Source organism: Bos indicus, chromosome 1 (genome assembly GCF_029378745.1).
Source record: "Bos indicus isolate NIAB-ARS_2022 breed Sahiwal x Tharparkar chromosome 1, NIAB-ARS_B.indTharparkar_mat_pri_1.0, whole genome shotgun sequence".
NCBI lineage: Eukaryota > Metazoa > Chordata > Mammalia > Artiodactyla > Bovidae > Bos > Bos indicus.
The window spans coordinates 85,717,828-85,725,419 of record NC_091760.1 but is presented as its reverse complement, the minus strand read 5'-3'; the positions used below and the strand labels follow the sequence as shown (position 1 = coordinate 85,725,419).

Genomic DNA, 7,592 nt, shown 5'->3' with positions numbered 1-7,592 from the left:
CCTATTTTACACCCAATAGTTTGTACCTCCTACTTCCCCGGCACTATATTGCCCACCCCCACTCATAACCACTAGTCTGTTCTTTCCATCTTGAGTCTGCTTCTTTTATGTTAAATTTAGTTTGCTGTATTTTTTTAGATTTTACATATAAGTGATATAATTTATAGTGTTTATTTTTGTCTGACTTATTTCACTTAGCATAATGCTCGTCAAGTCCATCCATGTAGCTGCAAATGACAAACTTTCATTCTTTTTTTATGGCTGAGTAGTTTTCCATTATATATTTATATTCATTCTATATATTCTTTATCCATTTATCTGTTGATGGACACTTAGGCTGTTTCCATGTCTTAGCTACTGTAAATAGAGCTTCACTGAACATTGGGATGCATGTATCTTTTTGAATTAGTGTTGTTTTCTTTCAGATATATATTGGGTCACATGATTGTTTTCATTGTGCCAAATTTTTTAAAAGTAGCAAACTGCTTACTAAAAAAGCATTCTGTCAAGTATTGCTCAGTACAATGTGACTTTAGGAACCCCCACTGAAAACCTGTCTACCCTAATTTCTCAGGAACTTATTTCTTGGTTGGAAGGTTTGGAATAGGTCAGCACCAAGATTCTAATTCATTGGCTTGAGGGGTACCCTCCCCTCCTCAAAGGGACCTCCCTGTGCTGTAGGTGGAAAAGCCCTCGTCCTAATTGCCATGGAATACTCAGGGTTACACAGTGACCCTGTCACCATCTGATTGGCCTGGTGCCCAGGTGCACCATGGGAGAGAATTTGAATGCTCTTGGCAGTTGAAATTGAGACCTTGACGGTTGTAACTGATGGATTACTGGGGCACTGTTCAGGAATATCACACTCCTGAGAGAAAAATCACCCAAAGTAAGGAGCTTTGCATGATAGATTGGACTGAACTTCAAGAATTGTCACTAGAAAGATGGTGTTTCCAAGGACAGGCCTTTGAACCCACCTGGTCCCTATCCCCTAAGAGGGTTCTGTGCCTTGTGAATGAGAGGATTATGAAATAAAACTGAAAAACATGACAAATCAAATATCATTTGGGGTTCCAGCTGCCTGAGGGAGTTGGGAACTAGTAAAGGAAATGTTTGCGTAGAGAGAGGTGTTAGGGCTGGAGATTAAGAGGCAGGTGATGAAGTAGAGGCAGGGGTGAGAACTGACCCAGCAGGGTCATTAGAGGTCACAGGTGGGTCAGTGCTCCCCCATGGGGCTCTGAGTTGGTTCTGAGCATCACATTGGCAGACCCTGCTCTGAGAGTTGTGGGGATTTTTCAGAATCAAAAGAAGCTTTTTAATTTTAAAGAGAGAATAACCCACATAAAAGATGGGACATACCAACAATACAGTTGACATTTTGAAACTGTAGCAACAATAAGAGCACTAGGAGTTCAGAGGAAGGAGGGATTTCTGGGAAGGTGATTAGAGGAGCCTTAATAGAAAAGCTTTAAAAGAGAGACAACACTTAGGTAAGTTGGAGGAAGAAATAACTGGGAGCAAGAAACCTTCCTAAGAGCTGAGATGTACATTGAGTCTAAGCATCTTTGAATAACTTTGGTTTCCCACCTATTATAACTATACATTGTGCTTTCAGTTCAGTCGTTCATTGTGTCTGACTCTTTGCAACCCCATGGACTGCAGCATGGCAGGCTTCCCTGTCCATCACCAACTCCCGGAGCTTGCTCAATGTCCATCACGTTGGTGATGCCATCCAACAATCTTGTTCTCTGTCATCCCCTTCTCCTCCCACCTTCAATCTTTCCCAGCATCAAGGTCTTTTCCAGTGAGTGGCTCTTTGCATCAGGTGGCCAAAGTATTGGAGTTTCAGCATCAATCCTTCCAATGAATATTCAGGACTGATTTCCTTTAGGATGGACTGGTTGGATCTCCTTGCAGTCCAAGGGACTCTCAAGAGTCTTCTCCAATACCACAGTTCAAAAACATCAATTCTTCTCAACTTTCTTTATACTCCAACTCCCACATTCATAGATGACTACTGGAAAAACCATAGTTTTGAGTAGATGGACCTTTGTTGATAAAATAATGTCTCTGCTTTCTAATATGCTGTCTAGGTTCGTCATAGCTTTTCTTCCAAGAAGCAAGCATCTTTTAATTTCATGGCTACAGTCACCATCTGCAGTGATTTTGGAGGCCCCCCCCCCCCACAAAATAAAGTCTGTCACTGTTTCCATTGTTTCCCCATCTATTTGCCATGAAGTGATGGAGCCAGATGCTATGATCTTAGTTTTCTGAATGTTGAGTTTTAAGACAATTTTTTCACTCTCCCCTTTCACTTTCATCAAGAGGCTCTTTAGTTCTTTGCTTTCTGCCATAAGAGTGGATTTACTTACTTTGGATTTTTCAGTGTCTTCTCCATCTTTCTAAATGTTATTACTATGGGTCCTGACTAACTGGAGAGACTCATAATTCACAAGAGTGCACTTTACTATCTGAGATGAATACCTTTACTTGGTTCATGTTTGGTTCTTAGTATAGGTACAGAATCCTGTAAAATGGAATATACAAAATAATTATAAAGTTAAGAGAATTTTCAGATAGGTGCTCACCCCAACACTAGCCCCACTAGACAATTAAGATCAATACAGGGTGCACTGGAGAATGGATACTGTAGGCAGGCTAACTCTGTTCTATTCAACCCAGGAGAAGTGTTTACTATGCAATGAAAATAACTTTCCCCCAATGCCATCATTTCCCTTTGGCACCCAGTGAAGTTGGGTAAGAAGGAGGGGCCAGGTACGTCACTTGACAGATGCTCTGTTCGCATTCAGCTCATCTGGGTAGCCGTGTTGTCCTGTCTCCTGAATTATCCCCAGTGGCTGTCAGTGCCACATGAACTCACTGTTCTTTGCCAATCTTTCGGTTCCCTTGAAGGAGCAGATGGACAGAAGCCTGCTCCCTACTGCAAGCTCTGACATAACAGTGCGCCCCTCTTGGCTATGCTTCTAAATCTGGAGTTTTAGCAGCTAAACACCAGAGATGCTGCTGGTGGATAGTTTTGAATTTTGGCTTCATGTTTGGTTCAAATGTCATTTTTGAAAAGAAAATAATTCTTTGGTGTTGTTATTTACAATACCACTACTATCATTCCAACTCTACCATTCCCTATTAATGATCAGTCCCAAGCTGATACTGTTACTTTATTAACACCAATGACACTGCCAATATTCAAGTTATGTTCACTTATTTCATATTCTTCTTTCCTTCCTTTCCTCTTCCTTTCTTTTTTTAATTTTTACTTTTGTTTTTTAAACAGTCCACAGGAACATCATAACTGCATTCTCCTGGGCATTTTCCTGTGATCACCGAGCCAGAGGGGAGTACATCTCTATGACATCAAGACTTTTAGAGGTAGGTGTGGTCTGTCAGCTGGATTTCCTGGCCCTGGCTCAGTGATAAAGAATCTGTGTCTGCAGGAGACTTGCAGGAGACATGAGTTCAATTCCTGGGTCAGGAAGATCCCCTGGAGTAGGAAATGACAGCTTACTATAGTATTCTTGCCTGGGAAATCCCATGGACAGTGGAGCCTGGCAGGCTATAGTCCATGGGGTCACAGAAGCATCGGACATGATTTAGTGACTAAACAAAACCAATCAAATGAACTGTAGGTGTTAGAAGGATCTTTGCTTTTTTTACTCTAGTTGCTCTGTGACCTAACTTTTCACTTCCCCCCCAACTTTACCGCCCTTCAGACTTCTACATCCATTGTCTGATGGTCAAATGTGGAACCTCAGGGGTCAGAGAAGAATTAAACCCTTTTCTCCCCAATGTCCTTCTTCTTTAGGGAGACCATCAAAAAAGCTAGTGGAGAACTGTGTCCTAGGAATAACGTCAGACTTTATGAAAATCATGGGGATCAGGGACTTTAAGGAGGGTGACTGCTGATTTCTCTGGCACTCTTTTTCCTTCAGGACTTTTAGGAGATGGACTGAGTAGTATGTGCGGTTGTGTCTGCCAGGACATAGAGACTACAGCCACAAGCTACAAGCTCTGTAGAGAACCATTGACTGGGGAATTGGTTGTTAAAATATTAAGTGAAACAGGCAGTTGAACATGCAGTGAGTTCACTTACAAAAGGAGGAATATGTGTAGGTAAAAGATCTGAAATAAAATGAAGTATTCACAGCTGCATGTGAAATTATAGTTGATAGTTTTCTTCTTTGTTTTTTAACATTTGCCAACCCACAAAGAGCGTGGTAATTTTTATCAATAGAGGGTTAAAGAAAAAGCCTTTAAGAAGAAATAATGTAGAGGTAGGAATTGTGCTTCTTTCATTTCACCTTGTGGTTAATGAATCCTACAGTGGACATCTAGTCTTGCACCTGGGTTGTGATTTATCAGTGTGGAGTCTGGAGCCTGCTCTAGTGCTCCTGGGGCAGCAGAAATCAGGATATCTTGGAGACCTGGAAATGAATCCCTAACTTATGGAGTCCAGGGGCTTGTCATGGTAATCAAGTTAGTTAGCCCTCTTGCTCATTTCAGTAACAGGATCATAAAGTTTCAGACCTAGGAGGATCTTGAGGAATCAGCTATTTGGGTTTTTTTTTTTTTTTCATTTTTGTGGCAGAACCAGGATGAGAGTTTGATAGTAATAATGTCTACGCTTTAGTAATCATGTACCAGGAATGATACTAAGTACTTTACATAGATTACTCTTTAATCACAGCATCAAAGTAAGCATTATCCCTACCTTGATTTATAGACAAAGTAGCTGAGGCATATAGATTACTCCAAATTATCCAGTTAGAGGCCATGGCTGGTTTTGAACTCAAGTTTGTCTGGTTCTAAAATGGGCTCTTACTAGGCACAGTTCTGTCTCTTTATTTGTAGGATGAGCTACCGGATTCCCAGTCTTAGATCTTTACCTCTTGTCTCCACATAGAAAACGCAAGGTCTGTTTTAACCTGTGTGGAGCAGATCAACCCCCAAAAGGACATTGTCCTTGCTGCGGTAGCCTGTATGGTCACAAAGAAGCTCACTCTGTAGTTTAAAGGCCCATGTTTGCTATTCTTCAAAGCAGTGTGGCCTCAGGCCTTCAGCCTGAGCTCAGACTTGCTTTCCTTTACTCACGCAGTTCCCTTTCATTGTGAGAGCTCCCATTCACAGATGGTGGCAGTGACCAGCCAGAGTGAGGGTGTGGTGACCAGGAGATAGTCACCAGTGCCCCAGCTGGAGGGAGGGAGCTGGGAGAGAAGTCTTAAGGCTTCTTAAGGCTGTAGCACCCTGAGGCCTCTGCTGGTGGTGACTCAGGCCACCCCCTCCTGACCCCTTCTGTTCTCTGACTGTAGGAAGACTGAACTGACCCGGTCTTTGAGAGAAGACAGACTTGAGGGGGAAGAAATATCTTCTCTTTTAGAAGAAAGTAAAATAGTCTCAGATCATGAATGGGATCAACCTGAGAGTAAGTTCTCTATTTCACATATGGTAATGTATATGTCGGAGAAGGCAATGGCACCCAACTCCAGTACTCTTGCCTGGAAAATCCCATCAATGGAGGAGCCTGGTAGGCTGCAGTCCATGGGGTCGCTGAGAGTCGGACACGACTGAGCGACTTCACTTTCACTTTTCACTTTCATGCATTGGAGAAGGAAATGGCAACCCACTCCAAGTTCTTGCCTGGAGAATCCCAGGGATGGTGGAGCCTGATGGACTGCCATCTATGGTGTCGCACAGAGTCGGACACAACTGAAGCGACTTAGCAGCAGCAGCAGCAGCAATGTATATGTTTCAGTGTTAGGAGGGATAGGGTGGGGAGAGAGGGAGGAGGGGATTCAGGATGGAGGGGACACATGTATACCTATGGCTGATTCAAACTGATGTATGGCAAAAACCATCACAATATTGTAATTATCCTCCAATTAAAATAAATTAATTAATTAAAAAAGAATCCCAGTAAGTTCTCTGTTTTTCAGCCTGGCCAGAGGGGCCCTGTCAGCCACAGTCTTCAAACTAAGGGTGACGGTATGTGTTGTAGCGGCTGAAGACTTTTCCAGAGATTAAAACACAATAACATATGGGTAAAACCCCAACTGCACTAAATATAATTAAACCTTTCTTTGATGATTCAGAAGGCGTTTAGGATACTGTAGTGCCTGAGGGTCACCATTATGCTGATCATCATCCTTGATGAGGCAGGCAGCTGAATTAAAAGGCCAGTTTTAAAGTTAAGAGGCCTCACGCCCACTCTGCCTACCTGGGTGGGCTTGGGCAGATGACTTGACTCCTTGAGCTTCACAGTCCCCTCAAGATAGGGATGGTAGCATTGCATGGTCGTGGTGTCATAGTAGAAACCTTGTGCACAGAGAATCTTGCTGTCATTGTTATCATTTCTAGTAAGCTACCAGGACATCCACCTGCTTGCCAAAAGAGAAGTGATATTTAGTCAAGGGCCAGTAAAAAACATTTAGTGTTTTTAAACTGTAACAGTGGTACATACTTTGAAATTAAAAATGAAAAAGTTACAATATCACAGAAGAGAACTTATTAAATATAAAAGTCCCCTTCTACCCTCATTGTCTCAGTCTTCCCTGGGGTTCAGCCTGATGTAACTTTGTGTGTGGGTGCATTAGGTTTAAATTACACTAGTCATTATTGTTCTATGTCTTTTTTGTGTGTGTGTCACGTAGCATATTTTGGAGATCTTTTAATTCTTTTTTACAGCTGCATATCCATGGCCTTTCATAATGTAGATGAGTTTTTTGTTTGTTTGTTTGTTTAACCATTACCTTGTTGATGAACATTCGGTTATTTTTAGTTTTTCTATGGCCAACAATGGGGCAGTGAGTACAAGATGACAAGTTTATGGACCAATTCAGTTGTGGCCACCCAGTAATTTTTTATTGTCTCAGATTGTTTTAACCCATACTTCCTAAAACATATTCTTCTTGATCTATATGTGCCCCAAAAGAGATAGCGTCAAATGTTAATGAAGCAAGTGATCTTTTCTGGTGGTTTGGTGATTTCTAAATAAATTTATACACTTGTGCAGTTATCACCACAACCAAGATTTACAGCATTCATGTTACCCCCAAAGTTTCCTTTTGTACGTCCCTGAGATACACATCTGCTCCAGCTCTAGAACTGATCTGATTTCTAGCTCTAAAATTTTGCCTTTATCTGGAAATTTCATATGAATAAAATCACAGTATGTCGCCTTTTGTATCCGGAGTCTTTCACGTAGCAAACTATTTTTCTGAGGTTCGCGCGTGCTGATGGACCTATCAGTTAACACTGCGTAGTGTTCCATTACCCATAGGTGGACTCATTTCGTTTGTTCATTTGAACTGTTTCAGCTGGAGGCTATTTTCAGTATTTGCCTGTCACGAAAAAATGATACTATGAATATTTGCATATAAGTTTTTGTAGGGACATACATTTTTATTTCTCTTGGGTGAATACCTATGAGTGGAATCATAGGGTCTTATGATAGGTATATGTTTAACTTAAAAAAAAAAACTGCCAAATTATTCCTCAAAGTGCTTATTTCATTTTACATTTCTACCAGCAATATATGAGGGTTCCTGTTTCTCCACTTCCTCATTAACACTTGGTAT

At 41.4% G+C, this 7,592-nt stretch overlaps 1 long non-coding RNA gene across 2 annotated transcripts in view; it reads left to right on the top strand.

Moving 5' to 3' along the window:
- Nucleotides 1–782: 782 nt before the first annotated feature.
- LOC139183622 (uncharacterized) overlaps nt 783–7,592 on the top strand; it is a 105,766-nt gene continuing 98,956 nt past the window's right edge. For both annotated transcript variants that reach the window (XR_011567172.1, XR_011567171.1), the window contains exons 1-2: nt 783–889; nt 3,296–3,390. This is a non-coding gene — a long non-coding RNA (uncharacterized lncRNA). The remainder of the gene's footprint in view (nt 890–3,295; nt 3,391–7,592) is intronic.